This window comes from Lathyrus oleraceus, chromosome 2 (genome assembly GCF_024323335.1).
Source record: "Lathyrus oleraceus cultivar Zhongwan6 chromosome 2, CAAS_Psat_ZW6_1.0, whole genome shotgun sequence".
Lineage (NCBI taxonomy): Eukaryota > Viridiplantae > Streptophyta > Magnoliopsida > Fabales > Fabaceae > Lathyrus > Lathyrus oleraceus.
In genome coordinates this window covers 145,108,773-145,128,136 of record NC_066580.1, presented here as the reverse complement: position 1 = coordinate 145,128,136, position 19,364 = coordinate 145,108,773, and the positions used below count along the sequence as shown (strand labels likewise).

General features: G+C 32.3%; 1 pseudogene; it reads left to right on the top strand.

The window, feature by feature from the left end:
* The first annotated feature begins 13,527 nt into the window (after nucleotides 1-13,527).
* LOC127122321 (cytochrome P450 CYP736A12-like) lies at nucleotides 13,528-14,019 on the top strand (annotated as a pseudogene).
* Nucleotides 14,020-19,364: the final 5,345 nt, after the last annotated feature.

The window sequence follows — 19,364 nt, the reverse complement described above, 5'->3', positions numbered from 1 at the left end:
ATTCACTGGTTCCTTGAGAAAACACCGAGATGGCCGTCTTTGATTCCATGAATCGGTTATGGGAGAAAAATCTTTCAATGAATTTCTCTTCTAACACGTTCCAGTCTGTCATTACGGCCGGTGTTTGATCGAGATACCAATCCTTTGCTTTACCGAGCAAAGCGTGGGGAAATAATCGTCTGAACAACGGAAGCTCCTGAGCCTGATCCACTCCGGCAGCCAATGCTATCTCATAAAATTTTGTGAGAAAAGCAAATGGGTCTTCATGGTCCATTCCGGTGAATGGACTCCCATATAATAAATTCAGAGTTCCCGTCTTCATCTCAGCTTGCCTTCCCGTGTGGTTGGCAAACTGAGCGGTGTTCCTTGGACTATTGATACATGGAGTAGAAATAGGTGGTGGTGGTTGTGGCTCCATGTTTGGTATGAATGGTGGTGGATTTGTGGTTGAAGAACTTTCTCCTTGCTCTTGGCGTTGTCTAGCCTGTTGCCTCCTACGTCTCGTTTTGCTATTGAGCCTCCTTGCGGTTCTCTCGATCTCAGGATCAAAAAGAAGTTCGTCCACAGGGATTTGCCCTCGCATAAAACGTAAGCTGCACACTAAACCAAACAAATTACAAGCACAAGTCAAAAATTCACAAGCTAAAACTTAAACAACCATTGCGATGCTCGCAATATCAATTTACAATCCCCGGCAACGGCGCCATTTTGTTGAAAGTATATTTCGTGTCGGGTTTTTGTTATCGTATCCACAGGGATTGTCAGATATCACCGCCGTTCGATGGTTGTATTAATCGTAGCTCAATGTAACAATAGGGTTTTGGTTTTAATCAAGTTCTCTTGCATAAAAAGTAATAAATTGCGGTAAAAGTTATGGTTTGATTAAATGAGAAATATTGTCAAAGTTAGGTTTCAATGATCACTTTGCATGTATTTGCTCGGTCAACAATCTTATAAACTCCTTTAGATGATAAATCATTTCACAAAGTCCTCTCAATATGTTTCTCTCGAACACATATTGTGAGTTTTGCCATTTTGATCCATTGTTTCTCTCGAACACAATCAATCAAAATGACAACTTTTTGGTTCAACCTTATGGTGAACAAAATCATTCGTTACTATCTCTAGCTAACAAACAAGTTTGGATGAAAACCTAGGTCAAGAGTCGGTAAACATCTCTCGATCATAAACCAACACAAAGAGTTTTAAATAGAAACAAAGTTTTCATCATATATTTACCGTTAAAGAGTTTACATATGAGGATCCTTACATTTACACACAAAGCTAGTAATCACCTACATCTAACCTTGACAAATGGATGACTTAGCTACTCATTTTCATGGTAGCTTGGTCGGCAAGTAAGGAAAGAAGGTTGATCAACATCCAAGTCGGATAATCGAAGTTGGATGGGAATCCACCTTCTTTTTGTGGAAGATGGTTGCTAGATGAAGAGAAATGAAAAACTAGGGCATAAAAGCTCCCAAAACAATGCTGTCAAAATATCTCTAAAAAGTACAGAAGTGGAAAAAATTGGTAAAAATGAGGTATGGTGCTCAAAAGTGGCACCTGCTACTTATAGACCACTGCTGGGCTGTCATGTTCGCTAGGCGAGCAGCATGGCTCGCCTAGCGAGGGTCTAAAATGGGCTCATAAGGCCCCTGCGCCCAGAGAAAACAGGGCCTGCTGAACTGTCATGTTCGCCTAGCGAACATACCTTTGCCTAGCGAAGGACACGCTTCAACCTTCGCCCCAGCGAGGTTGAGAGGTTTTGCTACTGGAATGCTCGCTGGGGACTCGCTAGAGCTTCGCCTAGCGAGTGAGTGCTGGCTGCGTTTTTCACCAAAACAGAACGAACTCGCTACCACCTTCGCCTTCAGCTCGCCTGGCGAATTAATTTGACAATTTACTGGAGCTTTTCGCCAGGAACTCGCCTAGCGAACCAATGCTTCGCCACAGCCTCGCCTAGCGAGCAGGCTGATGAAATGCTTGTATTCTTTGGTTCCTTTGCCAATTTTCTTGTGTCTTCATTTTCAATTAGTTCATGTCTTTCCTGAACAATAACACACAAATCAAAGGCACCAAGCTTGTTTATCAATGTAATGCATTCCATGTAAAACAAATGTGGTTTTGACAATTTTATCAAGGAAAAAGAGTGAAAGATGCCCACATATGATAGCTCAAATAAGCACTTTTGGGCATCTAACAATTATCTGTATCACAAGAGAGTACACAACACCACAACAACGGATAAATGAGTGAGAATACAATCAAAATATGTTAACGAGTAACAAAGGGAAATCCACACAAACCAAAATCATTCATTTGTAAACATGTCTTATGCTACAATACTTTCTTTCCTTCTCTTCACTTTCACATCACTACGCCAAATAAGGGAAAAGAGGGCGCTTATTTTGGCCTATAACAGCGCTTTTAAGCGCCCTCTAAAGTGGCGCTGGCATAGGTAAAGACAGCGCTTTGTTTTCCTGGAGAAAGCGCTGTCTAAAGTGGCCCTTTAAGGGCCACATTATAGTGCGCTTTCAGAAAAAAGCGCCCTCTAGAGTGGTCCATAAAGGGCCACCTTAGAGGGCACTTTCTGGACAAAGCGCCCTCTAAAGTTGTCAATGTAAAGTGTTTAGAGGGCGCTTTCTGGACAAAGCGCCCTCTAAAGTTGTCAATGTAAAGTGTTTAGAGAGCGCTTCCTACAGAAAGCGCCCTCTAAAGTGTTAGTTATTTTAAAAAAATTTGTTTGAAAAACAGTGGATATTTAATTGGGAACCTGTTCGCATGCTGCAAAAGTGTAAAATTCATATTGATTTCATCCTTTAATCCAATGTTATACACCATTAATCCATTGATATATACAACATGAATCCATTTATATACAACATTAATCCTCCATATATACAACATTAATATATGATTCTTTGATCAACAATATACAACAACATATTCATGATTTAGTAAAAGTACAACAACAATATACAACATATATACAACAACAGCATACAACAACAACATTCCATACATATATGTACAACAATATACAACCTAGCTATATGATTCTTTGATCAACAATGAATTGACACAATTCATCCTTCATTTCATCCAAATGAGCTCTTGAGTAAGATTTGTATTCCTCAAAGTACTACAATTAAGAGAATAAAACATATTCATGATTTAGTAACAAATTAGATGAAATATCCGATAATATTAAAATAAACCCTAAGTTATTATTCCATACCATTTTTGGGATGTCTATACGATTCAACGCAATGATATCTCTCATAAATCTCAATACAAAAAATCCGCAATCGACCGAATTGTTTTGCTGAGGACACTACACAGAAAAACAAATAATATATATATATAGTTAATTTCTTACAAACACTATTATAAGCAAAAAAACAAACACTATTATAAGCAAAAATAAGATACTTAATATATACCTGAACTCTGACCCAGGTAATGTCCTTCCTATTACGATAATTCTTTTTCGATCTAAATTTTAGTATTGCCCTAACAAAATAAAAACGTATATTGAGATCAATCTGACAGACATAATTAAATATACAAATACACACAAATATTTAGGGGAATTTCACTTACGTGTCAACCGTCTTCTTCATACTCGGATATTTACTCCAATCACCCGATAACGAATCGAGATAATACACCATTAGTCTCGAAAGATCCATAGCAACCAACACCCAGTGACCACTGTAAAATAAAACAAAAATTTAGATGCATGAAAATTTTCTACGTAAAAGATATACATAGATTAGAATGAAATTATTAGAAAGAAAATCTAACCCGTTGCCAGAATTAAATGGTAAAAAATACAAACTGGGTGTAGTATTATCGCCGGCCGCCATGAATCTATCGACTAGTGCATTCTTTACGGATGTTGGATTTTTCGTTATAAACGTTGTGTTGATACGGGAAGCAGCAATAAAATTGAATCGGTTACACAATTCAGTTCCCCGCATCAATGTTACATACATATACCTTAAATAGAAACATAATAAACATTAGACTACTCATTGAAATGTGTAAATAAATTGTTCAACTAAGTAAATAATAGATTGATCGGAGTACCATATGTATGTATGAATGACAGCGATGCCCAATTCTTCGTGTTCAAAAAGTTGTTGCATGTTCTCCTTTGCAATTATTTCAGAATGAGCAATTCCGAAAACACCTTCATCAAAATCTACACTACGGATGGCGCCGTGCATAATATCGGACTCTTCCACCATTTTCTCAAGACGCATCATAATTTGAGATTTTGTCCCGGACGTCGTTGGAATATCCTTACCAGCTTTTTTCAACTTTCGACCGGGAACCTAAAAATTCATATAAATTAAATCATGACTTTTTGTGATGCAACAGAATCGTTGCGTATATAATTCAATGGGTATATATATTTGTACCTCTTTTTGAGATGCAACCGACTCGATGCATCTTGAAATCCCTTTACCAGTTTTATGTGTGGGTCTTGTAGGAGTCTAACATTACCATGTAATAAGGATTGATTAAATATCATAATTGTAGCTGAATTGAAATGTGAATACTAAATATTCATAATCATTCAGAACATATATACCTCGGCATCTGGGAAAATTAGATTTGACGGCCATCCAACAAAGGATCCGACTGCATCTCGCATCAACGTTGTCTCTGAAACAACGTCAGGTAATGGTAGAAGCGCGTCGGTATCTAATACAAGGTCAACCGAAACTTTCATATATCCCACCGGGAGGGGATTATGGTGAAGTAATTCACCCGAAGTGTTGTGCACTTTTCCCTTGCCAACTATGCGATAAGTTGGTGACGATAGATACAGCTGACAAGGTGTAATGCCCTAAACCAATAATAAATGTTATTGTTAACGTGTATATGTGTCAAGTAAAAAAGTGCTATTTTAATTTCATAATAACATATATAATTACCTCGGGAAATTTCGGTTGACAATTGATACTAGCTCGGTCACTAGTATCTTTTGCCTCGGAACCGCACCTTTCCTCTCTATACCTTGCATTCTCCTTTTGCAGTTCGAGTACTTGTGCCCTTAACTCCGCCAAGGTCTCCATCACCTCTTTGTTGGTAGGATTTTTTGTTTTTGGTTTTTTATAAAATGACGACGGAGTCACACCAAAACCCTTACCCCTCACACGACCGGAATACTCAGGAACATTTAGTACTCGACTAAGTACGCGCCTGCAATCCTGGACCTCGATTGAAGGTAAGGTTTGGGATAAAGTCTCCTGAAATATTATTAGAGGAGATTAAAAATGAATTATATGTCTAACAAAATTTTCGATATAATTAAAGAAATAATGTTACATATACTTACACATTCGTCATAAACATTTTGAACCGCTTCAACGACAGCCCCATCCTTCCCAACCCGAGCAGCCTTCCACAATACGTGCTCCGGAAGAGATGTTGCGTCACTTTTCTCCTCGGCTAGCTACAAATTGAATCAGATTATAAGATCATCAATTATAACATATTGTGACAATGTATAAGCTCATAGCATTTGAATATACTCACAATTCTTTGTTGTAACCGTGCATATCCCGTACGCCCTTTTTTGTACGGATACGCGGGTTTTGATGCCCTTTTCCGATTTTTGTCGCTTACTTCCTGGATAAAAAAGTTTAAGGCATATTAGAACCAAGTAACTTAACAATTGTATAATACCATAATTAATAGACATTACATGGAATTTTTCGTTTCTTCGTTTGGCGACAAAGTTATCCCATTCTTCGGCTGAAATAATCTCCGCATACTTCATTGGCCGTTCTGCTTCAACAAAGTTTCCTTCCTCATCCTTGAGAAATTTGTTGGACAAAAAGGATCGAAATCCTCGGAGTCTTTTTTCGGCCAATTGAATACAATATTTTTGCCGGCTTTCATCGATGTGAAAGGATCTCTAAAAAACATACAAATGGAGTGTGTTATTATAAGTAATATTATAACAATATATGGTCAACAAATAGTCAACAAAAAAAACATATAATAATATATGGTAAGTACCTGTATCTCGGACCATATTTTTTCTTTGCCAACCTTCAATTCCGGACTTCTCCAATTATCACATGTAATCGGAATATGTTGTCGAACAAGGGAACCAATGTAACTTGCCAACATTGAACCGTTAGGCTCAATTAGTTGGTCTTCAGCACTCCAATGTACTTCGAATTTTTCACCCTTGTCTCTTGCACGAATGATTGACTTCATAACAGTCAATCCTCGTTTGATTTCTTTTTCAACATTGTTACGTGATCCACTCGCGTCATGGGTATCGTCTTGGTTAGCCATTTTATCTGTAATATAGAAATGATTCAATAAGACCCAAGTAAGACAATGACCATATTCGTGAAGCTACACAAAAAACACATTCATATACCTTCCATTTCTCTCATGTTACAAGAATCTAAACTCTCTCTTTTTTTCATCATTATTGAATACAAACTCACACACACCTACTGCATACAAAAGACCAATGCAAACTTATGGTGTTTGGAACATGAACAAACTTGCATCCATAATCATCAAACTTCCAAGCACAAGCTCAAACACACTCCAAATGACATCAGTTTTCAATCAGAAATAAAAAACCTTACAACAAGGTGCTCATGAACACCATATAGTGCTCGTTTGCCCTAAACAACATTAATCAACATAATGCACAAAATGTAAAACTCAGTTTAGAAAATGCCCTAATCAAACACCTGAAGAAAGTGAACGGTAACGATGGAGAAGAGAAATACCTTCAAGGTGACGGTAACGATGGAGAAGAAAGTGAACAGCGACGGTGGACGTAGATAACTCAGTGAACGTGAACGCAGCAGCAGAAAAAGGCGACGGCGACGACGACGGTGAGGGAGGGAGAACGAACGGAGAACGAGAGTAATCGCAGTAGAGAGTAATCGCAGTAGAGAGAAAACCCAGTTACGTAAACGAAATAGCATATAGAGAGGGAAAATAAAGAGACATGCAGTATATATGTTATAATTTTAATGTTTAATAAAGGGGACCTTAGAGGGCGCTTGTGTAAAAAAAGCGCCCTCTAAAGGGGGCCTAAGAGGGGGCTTCTAAAAGCGCTCTCTAAGGCTTTCCAAAAGCGCTTTATAAACTGGAAATGTACATGGACTTAGAGAGCGCTTTTTTAAAAGTGCCCTCTAAGGGTACCCTTAGAGGGCGCTTTCATAAACGCGCCCTCTATTGGTGTCCCTCCATTTCCTCATTATTTTTTCGCTTCACTTTAGAGGGCGCTTTGTTACAAAAGCGCCCTCTAAAGTGCGCTGTCTATTCCTCCTTATTTTTTCTCTTCACTTTAGAGTGCGCTTCTTTAAGAAAGCGCCCTCTAAGGTGCGCTGTCTATTCCAGTTTTTGGCGTAGTGCATTGACTTATCTTTCATTCAAACTTTGCTTTCATCCAAAACAAAAACACAAGAAGCCAACAATTACATCAGCACTACCAATAATTGGAAACCTTTACATGTTAGACAAACTTCCAGATCGAACACTCCAATCACTCTCCAGAAAATATGATCCAATCATGTGCTTACAACTTGGTCAAGTCCCAACTGTTGTCATTTCATCTTCAAAAGCTGCAGAGTTACTCCTCAAAACATATCACATTGTTTTCGCAAACCGACCAAATATCAAGCATCTAAACTCATGTCTTACGGTTCCAAAGGGGTGGGGTTTACTGAATATGGTCCTTATTGGCGTAGTACGAAGATATTCTGAATATGGTCCTTATTGGCGTAGTACGAAGATATTAGAATTTTTTATCACATTTATAATATTGCATTTGTTAAGATCATTATTTAATTAGTCAAAACTGTAGTGGTTTAATTAGTTTTAAGTAAGAGGCTAAAAACATAAATGTCATGAAATAAGATATTATTGTGTAGATACCATAAGTCAATATCTAATTTAATGAAGGGACAAATTAGAATATTGAAAACTAAGAAATAAATTTATGGTTATTTATAGGGATTATGGTCCTCATTTGTAGACATAAGGAAACTCATCATAAAATTCTCTCTTCATCCTCATCCGAGGAGATTCAAGAAGTCATAAGGAAACTCTACAAATTGGAAAATCAAATACCCGCAAACATTGAGTAATTTCCAATGGCAAATTCAGGTACACTTCCGCTTTTATTCTCTGATTGAATTCTGATATGAGTTTAAGGGATACAAATTGATGGTATATCGACTCATAGGAATTACTTTAGATTTATGTTCTTGATTTCTATATCGAAAGAAATAATAAGGTTATGAATCACCCATATCAGAGCAACCCATATCATATTCAATTTGTTTTTTTTGAGATATTTTTGGAATCCTTATTTTCTAAAATTGGGATTTATTTTTAATTCTCCAATTTGTGTAAGGTTTATATTTTTTTTAATGTTGTTTATCAATCTTTGAGTTTCATTTAATTTGAAACGATGTAATCAATGATAGTTTAAAAAATCATATTTGAGATTATCAATCATTGGATTTTGTTTAATTTAATACTCATTAACATTTATCTTATCACACCTTTTGATTTATATAGAAAATACTGGTTTATATATATATATATATATATATATATATATATATATATATATATATATATATATATATATATATATATATATATATATATATATATATATATATATATATATATATATATATATATATTAGAGTTTATATATAAAATATTAATTTATATATATTAAGGTTTATATATAAAATAGGTTTATATATTCATTAACATTTATCTTATCACACCTTTTGATTTATATATAAAATACTGGTTTATATATATATATATATATATATATATATATATATATATATATATATATATATATATATATATATATATATATATATATATATATATATATATATATATATATTATATATATATATATATATATATATATATATATATATATATATATATATTAGAGTTTATATATAAAATATTAATTTATATATATTAAGGTTTATATATAAAATAGGTTTATATATGTTATAGTTTATATATATAAACCATTAGTTTATATATATGTTATGGTTTAATAAAATAAAAAATATAGGTATTTTCATAGATTGTTTATATGTTACCGTTTATATATTCTCTAAAAGTATCATCCAGGAAATATCTTATAGATATATTTATTCTTTATTTTTCATACATCTTGTATAATTATTAACATTAGTCTGCAATAAATATTGGACTTTTATTGTTGTTTTGAAAGATGAATATAATGGTAAAAGAATAAATACTTGTTTTGGGTTCAAATTTGACTACAAATTATATTGTTATATACTAATTTAACATATTTTAGTAAGTAGTTGAAATGAAAAGTCGTCAAAGTGACATCTTTTATAGAAATTGCTTATGAAAAATGTTAAAAAATTTCAGTATGTTTGTATGTTTGTCCATGCAAGTATCAATTGACTCATAGGACCATTGGTGGTTAACCGATTTCTCATACGCACATGTGATGGTAAACATGAGATAATTATAAGGTTTCACATGTGAATAATAAATCAATCCAAAGAGAGGTTTATTATTCAACATTTTTTTATCAATGTTTGACCATTACAACAAGAGTACCACTAGCAGTTAATATTAGTGTCCAAAGACTCAATATTGATGGTGCACTATGTATCGTGAGATGGGTTATGCCATTATTTGAACAATATTGATGATTCAGTTTTTCTTTTATATGAGTATATATACAATATTTAATTTTTGTTCTTTTTCAGTTACAATTGCTTCAATATCTGCTAATTTGAATTCAATTTCGGTCTTTAATGGGACAAATTTTAAAGAATGGAATGAGAACATGGAAATTGTTCTTAGCTGCATGAATTTTGACTTTGCATTATGAGAAGTGGGATCGTTTCAATCGTATGAGTCATGGTTTGATCTGTTATGAGGTCAATTTAACTTCAGTATCTGGAAACACTTGGTGGTTAGACTCTAGAGCAACTATTAACATCAGTGTTTCAATAAAGGGTTTCTTGAACTACCCAAAGCCAAATGATGTTGAACGATACATCTATGTGGGAGATGGCAAGTTTGTGGAGGTGAAAGTTGTATGGCATTTTAGATTATTGGTGTGTACCCGATTTTATTTGGATTTGAAAGACACTCTTGTGGTTCCGTCATTTAGACGAAATTTAATTTCAGTTTCTTATTTGGACAGGTCGGGTTATTTGTGTTCATTTGGGAATTATATGATTAAGTTGTCTTTTAATTCAAATATTGATGGAACTAGTTCACTTATGAGTCATGATAATATATATTTTCTTGACACAATAGCTACCTATGATGAATCCTTAAATGTGGAAACATGTGGTACTAAGCGTAAAATTGATAATAATAATAATAATAATTCAGGAGCATTATGGCACAAGCGCCTTATCGCATCTCTAAAAATAGAGTTGATTGACTAGTGTCTGATGGAATTTTAGATTCCATTGACTTAACAAACTTTGATGTTTATGTTGAATGTGTTAAAGGAAAACAGACCAAACCAAAGAAATTTGGTGCATAGAGAGCTACAAATGTTTTTGAAATGATACATACGGACATTTGTGGACCATTTCCCACACCTTCTTGGAATGGTCAACAATATTTTATATCATTCATATACGATTACTCTAGATATGCGTACATATTTTTATACATGAAAAGTCTCAATCATTGGATGTGTTCAAACCGTTTAAGGATGAAGTTGAGATTTAACTCAACAAAAGAATTAAAAAAGTCAATTCTGATAGTAACGATGAATATTATTGCAAATATGATGGTTCATGTGAATAACGTCCAGGGTCTTTTGCCAAATACCTGGAGGAATGTGGAATCGTCCCACAGTACAATATGTCAGGATCACCTAGTATGAACAGTGTTGCTGAAAGATGAAATCAGACTCTTAAGGATATGATAAAGAGTATGATTTGTCATTCTACCTTGCCAGAGTCTCTCTAAGGAGAGACACTAAAGACTACATCTTACATCCTAAATAGAGTAACAATAAAGGCAGCTGCCAAAACACTTTACAAGCTTTGGACTAGGCGAAAGCCTAGTCTAAAACATTTTCATGTGTGGGGATATCCAACTGAGGCAAGGCCTTACAGGCCAAATGAAAGAAATTGGACTACCGAACAGTGAGTAACTACTTTATTTGCTACTATGAAATATCTAGGGGCTACAAATTTTACGATCCCAAATTAAATTCATTTTGAGACGGGAACAACCATATTCTTTGAGGATATTGAGTTTGGGGGAAAATAAGGTTAGAGACTTTGTCTTAGAGGAATAATCGGTAACAATTTCAGAACCGATTCATATAGTTGATTTTGATCAAGCAAGAACGGAACCTCCACAAGACATTGTCGAAATTCCTCCAACTCAAGATGATTTGGTAATTCATGAACAACAAACTCAAGATCCTCAAGAACAAGTGTTACAAGAACCAATAGCTTTATGGAGATCTACTAGAGAAAGGAGAAATGCTATTTTGGATGATTACATAGTCTTTCTCCAAGAATGTGAGGAAAATAATGGTATGATGGAAGATGGTCCAATCAAATTCCTTCGAGCCATGCAAGATTCCAACTCGAAAAAGTGGGTTGAAGCAATGAAGGAGGAGTATAAGTCCATGCAAGACAACAAAGTTTGGGAACTTGTCTCGTTACCAGAAGTTGTGAAATCCATTGGTTGCAAATGAATTTTTAACACCAAGCAGAATTCTAACGGTAACGTGGGGAGGTATAAAGCTCGTCTTGTGGCTAAGGGTTATACTCAAAAGGAATGGATTTAATTTAAAGATACTTTATCTTCGGTTTCATCAAAAGGCTCTTTTAGGACAATAATGGATCTTGTTGCATATTATGATTTGGAACTCCATCAAATGAATGTGAGGATGACTTTTCTCAATGGCAACATTGATGAAACTATCTATATGGTGCGACCAAAAAACTTTATGTTGGGAGACTCTAAGAATACAGTTTGCCAATTAACAAAATCCATTTACGGACTAAAACATGCATCTCGTCAGTGGTACCACAAGTTTCATTAAGTAATTCTCTCATTTGGTTTTGAGGTGAATCTTGTTGAAGATTGTGTGTATCATAAATTCAGTGGGAGAAAATACATTTTCCTGGTCCTATATGTTGATGACATATTGCTTGCCACCAATGATATAGGCATGATGCACGAAACTAAGAAATTTCTATCAAAAGCATTCAAGATGAAAGATCTTGGTGATGCCTCCCTTGTATTAGGAATTCAAATACATCGTGACCGATCTCGAGGTATTCTAGTATTGTCACAAATGAGCTATATCGAAAGGTACTTTAAAGGTTTGGCATGCAGGAATGTAAATCAGGAGTTACTCCAATCGTTAAGGGAGACAAATTCTGTCCCAGACAGTGCCCAAAAGGAAACTTAGAAATTCAAGAAATGCAAAAGATTCCTTATGTGTCAGCTGTATGGAGTATGATGTATGCCCATAGTTGGGATGTTAGGAAGAATGAGGAATCCAGGAATGGATCATTGGAAAGCATCCATAAAGGTTATGAGGTATTTAAAGAGAACAAAAGACTTGAGGCTCACATATATGAGGTCAGACTAGTTAGAGATCATTGTATATTCTGACTCAGATTTTGCTGGATGCCAAGACAGTAAAAGATCCACTTCAGACTATATCTATATGTTGGTTGGTGGTGTAGTTTTTTGGCGCAGAGCTAAGCAAACTCTTATGACTTCATCCACCATGGAAACAAAGTTTATAGCATGTTATGAGGCATTCAACCATGGGATTTGGCTAAGTAATCTTGTCATTGGGCTGCGAATTATAGAAGGAATTGAAAGGCCACTTAAGTTATATTGTGATAACAAATCAGCCGTTCTGTATTCCAACAATAATAGGAGCTCGACCAAGTGAAAACATATTAAAATCAAGTTCCTAGTTGTTAAGGAAATGGTACAAAGTGAACAGATTTCCATAAAACACTTGGGGAAAAACTTCATGATAGCAAATCCTCTTACAAAAGGTCTTCCACCCAAGATCTTTCGTGAGCACACTGCTCACATGGGTGTTTTACTGTTAGAGGAGTCTTTGGTTTAGTGGGAGTTAGCCAATTATGAATTTTATATTATGTGTTTGGTATTATGTATGCATACTATGATTTTGGATATTTTTCAATTAATCAAGTTTGATATTCAGTAGTTTGCATTTTGTATAATAAAGTTATTGAATGATCTTACTAAAGTAAAGTAGGATCAGTTGACAATCGACATATACAGCCCAATTTTATATGATTTTCATACTGCACATTTCAAGATAAATTTATGTCATTTAGTTGTGTCACTATTAGTTGAGTGAGTGTTATCTGAGCTTTTAAGGAACTCAAGATGAATTTATGATTCTAGCAGGAATTGGTACATCTGCTACCATAATTGAGTGGGTGTTATCCAAGACTTTAAGGAATTCAAGAGTCATGAAAAATCTTCAAGATGAAATACAAAAAGAAGTAGGACATATGAGAATGGTTAAAGAAAAAGATTTGAAAAAATTTAGTTACTTAGATATGGTTGTTGATGAGATATTACAACTATATTCGGTTGAGTCTTTATTAATCCCTCGTGAATGTAGAGAAAATATAACAATTGATGATTACTTAATAAGAGAAAAACACGAGGCATAGTAAAAGAATGGGAAATAGGCAGAGATCATGATATTTGGTCACAAAATGCAAAAGATTTCTATCCTAAAAGATTTATCGACAACAAAATGAATTTTCATGGCAAGAATTTGGATTTGATTACGGTAAAATTGACTATAGCTCAATTGGTGCATTGCTTTGATTGCGAACTTCCACATGATATTACTCCTTCCAATTTGAACATGGAAGAAAAATTTGGACTCACGATACCAAGAGCTCAACATCTATAAGCAATACCAAGTTATCGTTTGTCAAGTGATGGAGAATTTGAATAGTTTCAAAAAGGACAATTAAGTAAAGTGTTGGTTCTTTATATTGAATGTATTGGAATAAAAGCTTATAATTTATGTGCTTATGTTATTCTAATAATTAAAAAGAGCATTCAAATTGTTTTTATATGATAATGATCACTTTCTTCTAATGATCTACATGTCAATTTCTCTCTATTACTATTTATAGAAAATTTTCTCTCTATTACTAATCATAGTAATCATATTCTGATGTAGTGGAAGGTATTCAAAATTTTGTTAACATCTATTTATATCTATTTATAATGTATTAAAACAAAAGCATTACATACGGCATATCATTAAAATTTGTCATATTGGTCATTATCTGATATATTTATCTGATCTAGAAGTTTCATAAATGTTGCATACATAAATAAAGTTAGAGGTACATATTCAATTTTGAAACATTCTATTTTCAAATCTCTTTTCATTTCTTTCCATTAAATATATGTCTTTATGTTTCCGTTAAATATATATGTCTTTATCTTGCCTTTAAAATTTTAATAGACAAAATCCTACATTATTCACTTTTCATTTTTCTTTATGTTTGTACTTTGAGGGACCACATAAAAACTAATTGTAAAATCACTGTACATGGAATTATTATATCCTTGTCAGTTTTAAAAAGGTATTTCTTTTTTGTCTTAGCTAAATTGTTAATTGTGTCATTATTTTATATTCTTATTCAATAAATTGTTAATTTAATAATATTTTCTTTTAAAAAAATAAATTAATCATGACTTTAAGTAGAAATTATAAAATTTCCATAAAATTATTTTATTATTATAAATTTTTATAGTATTTAATTAGATTCGATAGTTTTATAATGTGCAAGGGATAGACGAATTTTTTTTTATGAATGAATGATTGTTTCATTTCAACCTATTATAGTTTATTTTTATTTATTTATTATTAATATTATTATTAAAGAATAAAGATAATACATGTGTAAATTAGTTTTACACTATCATTTAATGGAATTATAACTTTTGTCATGTCATAACAATATTTTAAAATTAAACGTATGACTTGACATGATACACGTCCATAATTGATTGACAGTGTAAAAATATTTTACATTATCAATGCACATTCTTTTTTCTCTTATTATTATTCTGCAAAATCTATCATTTATTTACATTTGATTCTTATTTTCTTCACATACTATCATTTATCTTTTATTTCAATTATTTTTGTGAGTTTAAAAAACATCTCTCTTCGGTCTTAGCTGAATTGTTAATTAAGTTAATATTAGTGTTCTTATTCAACGAGTTAGTAATTTAATGATATTTTCTTAGTTTTTTTCCTTTCCAAAAATATACCATGGCAAATGTTTTTTTCTTTTTTGAATCAAAATTAAGTTTGTATTAATTCAAAAAGCACATGGACATTCTTTATCATTTTATTAAGGAGCTTATTGAAGAAAAAGTTGTAGCTCTTGAGCATGTAGCCACTGAAAAAGAATTGACTAGTATAATCACTAAGGTATTAGATGTAGTCCTGTCGCAAAAGTTAAGGGGCGTCCTTGGTGTTTGCATTTGTGAGAGTCAATAACAATCAAAACTAACGAGGTGTGCGAGGGAGTTTCTCTCTCTTTTGGTTCATGCAGAACATGAAGTAAATCAAACTTTACTTGTTTCAAAACCTCCTTTTATCTAGACCTTCGATACAAGTAAGAACAACTTTCCATTTTCTTTATCTTGCTCTCAGAAAACTGCTTTTTCTCTTTTTCTTCATGTGCTTACCTTTTTCAATATGAGTCAAAATTATGAGAATCCAAAGACGCGTTCCTCTAACAAATGAAATAATATCAGTAAGGCTATTGATAAATTTCATGAGGATGAAAAAAATAAGAATAAGGGAGTTGGTTCCACTTCTTCTGCAAATGTTGTGGAGACACATGTTGGATCATCGGGTAGAGCGTATGTGAATGGGAAGAAATATGTGACCAAAATGAAGTCTTTGAAGAAGAGACCAGTTCAAGCACATGATTCTGACTCAGAGGTTGATGATGACTGGCTTACCTTCATGAATTCAAGAGGATGAACTGAAGATAAAATTCGACGATTCCATGTGTTCTTGCTTAGTTTGTTTGACGCTTGTATTTGGGTATGTTTCATTTTCTTATGTTGGATATGTAATGGCTTTGTTGCCAATGATTGTGTCAGATGCTCTAGCATCATGCTCAACATATGTCCTTATAATTATTGATACTCCTGATTTGATGTGTGTATGTGTTAACATACTAACCTCTATTTTTGACTAACTAACTTTTCCAAATAATTGTTAATACTCCTGATATGATGTATGCATGTGCTAACATACTAACTTCTATTTTTGAGGAACACCTTTGCCAAATAATGTTAAAAAGGGGGAGTAATGGTGTGTGTAGTGGAGTAGTGTAACTCCTGACTTGACTACTAACTTTGTGGTGTATGAGGTTCAACCGATATATCATATTATGCTTAGTACTGACTAATATTCTGATTAGTAGTGATTGATGTTTTGAAGAAGTGCACACATGTTGAAGCATAACTGCACACATGCTAAAGCATCTGGTTTGGCATCAGGAATCAATCTAATATGATGATGTGTGCTAATATACTTGTGTGTTAGTAGTAGTTTCTCACCTATGACTACTGACTACTAACACTACAAGACAAAGCTTGTTCAACTAAGGGAATTTGCTAGGAGAATCACCCCTCTCTAAATACACAAGTTTTCGGAGGAGAGTACCCTTGCAAATGACATAACAAAAAAGGAAATTAAAAAAATTGTGTGGCGATCCACCTCGCAAAAAAAAAGGAATTTTGAAATTTTGAAATTTAGGATTGCGAAGGGCAACCCCTAGCAGACTGTTGACCGTTGAAAAAAAATGTTTTTGACCATTGCAATTTGCGAGGGACTGCTCCTAGCAAAAAGTGACTGTTATTATAGTGTGGGAAGTCCCTCACAACTGCCAAAGCCAATGTGCCATCACTCTATTCATGCGGGAGAATCAGAAGGATTAAGTATTTTTTAGTTACATTTTGCAAGGGGCTTCCCCAAGCAAAAAGTAATTGTTCCTATAACGTGGAGAGCCCCCTCGTAATTCACTGAGTTAACGGCCCATCATCGCTTTCATGTGTCAGTACAGTAAAAAACTTTAATTAGGGTGATTTTTGCAAGGGACTGTCCGTCGTCGATTTTCCGATTAAATTACCGCTTCAGCCATTTCTCTCCCAGTTCCCCATTTTGTTTCCATATGATATTTTTCCATTTCTCTTCCTCCTATAACATTCATCCTCTAACATCCTTCTTCCTCTCCTCTTCAAAATTTCAACTCTCTAAAGGTAAAATATTTTACTTGTTTAAACTTATTTTTTGTTTAATTTTTATTTTTTTTAGTTTATATTAAATATTTATTGATAGTTTTTATTTTTCATTTTCTAGTTTTATATACCAATTTCATCATTTAAAGATATCAAATTTGGCAAGGAGTTTGAAAGCTAAAGTTTGTTGTAAATTTTGTTCATCCAAGATACATTGTTTTCTCTATTTTTTAAAAATTTATATTGATATTTGTTGATGTTGAGTGTTGTTTAATATTTAATTTGTATGTATTTAATTATTTTTCATTTAAATACTGATATGTATTTAATTTATTGGGTGCTTCTTATTTTTCGTTTTAAAAAATAGAAATATACTACAGTATAAATAAAATTTGGATTAAAAATAAATTATATAATCTATTTTGGAAACAGTATAAAAACCCATAGTAAAAATATTTCTTTTTTCAAAAATAATAGTATATATTATATTTTGAAATAATACTGTTTTTATTTCAAAATTAAACTATATTTTGAGAACAATAGTATAAATTATATATTGAAAACAATATACTTTTTATTTTATTTTGAAAATATACTTTGGAATAATACTGTTTCGATTTCAAAAATAAATTATATTTAAAAAATAACAGTATAAATTATATTTTAAAAACAGAATAAAAAACATAATAAAAGCATTACTATATACTATTTTTATTTATTATTTTAAAAATAATATGTAAGAGAATAGTATAAATTATATTTTGAAAATAATTAAATATAAATATAAAAAACATATTTTATATTTATTGTTTTTTAGTAATATATTTTAATATTATTTTAGTAAATATAATAAACACTTAAAAATTATTTTAGAGATGTGATATATAATACTATAATAAAATACTGTTTTATTTTAGTTTTTATAAAATATTTTTGATATAATATTTTTAAAAATAGTATATTTTTATTATTATTTAGTAATATATTTTAGTTTAGTAATATATTTTAGTTTAGTAATATATTTGAAGTGTATAGACTTAAAAGTATATATTTAATTAAGTGTATAATTAACATATATTTGTAAGTGTATAATTAATTATATAATATATGTTAGTTATCTTTTTTTTCAAAAATATATGCTTGTTATATATATATATATGTGTGTGTTATTATCTCCTTTTCAATAAAAAAGTATATTTTTATTATTATTTTGTAATATATTTTAGTATCATTTTAGTATTTTTTTATTTTAGTAATATATTTGAAGTGTATATATATTTAAAAGTATATATTTAATTAAATATATATTAATAGATATTTATAAGTATAATTAAGTGTATAATATATATTAGTTATACGATATTAACTAAGTATAAAATTAGTAGATATTTGTAAAAATGGTATAAAAAACGTATTATATATCTTATGAGATTAATTACTATACATTGTCAGTGTAAAAAGTTTTACACTGTCGGTTCATCACCATCACCCGTTTGTATTACTTTATAGATTTAGTAAATAATTTTTAATTAAAAGTATATTTTTAATTAGAATAATAATTAAATTTAGTAAATAATATATAATTTAGTTAGGAATATATGTTAGCTATATGATATATCGATCAAAATTTAAGAATTTGTCGATAGATCAATTCTCATTTTTTTAAATTTAAATTTAAACATGAACAACATTGTACTTGTGCCGTATGGAATATTATCAGTTCTATCGTAGTTGGATGTATGATAGAACGTATCCAGGATGACATGGGCTTAAACCATATTTTAAAGAAGGAGTTGTTGCGTTTGTCACATATGTGTTTGCTCAAGAATGTTGTCGAAGCAAATGAGGGGTAAGATGCCCGTGTTTAAAGTGTGGTTGCAGAAATATAATTAGTGACCCAAGTGTAGTGAAATATCACTTGGAGAAAGATGGTTTTAGTCCAAATTATTGGGTGTGACATTCTAGTGGAGAAATACTCCGAGAGATGAATATAGAGGTTTCAA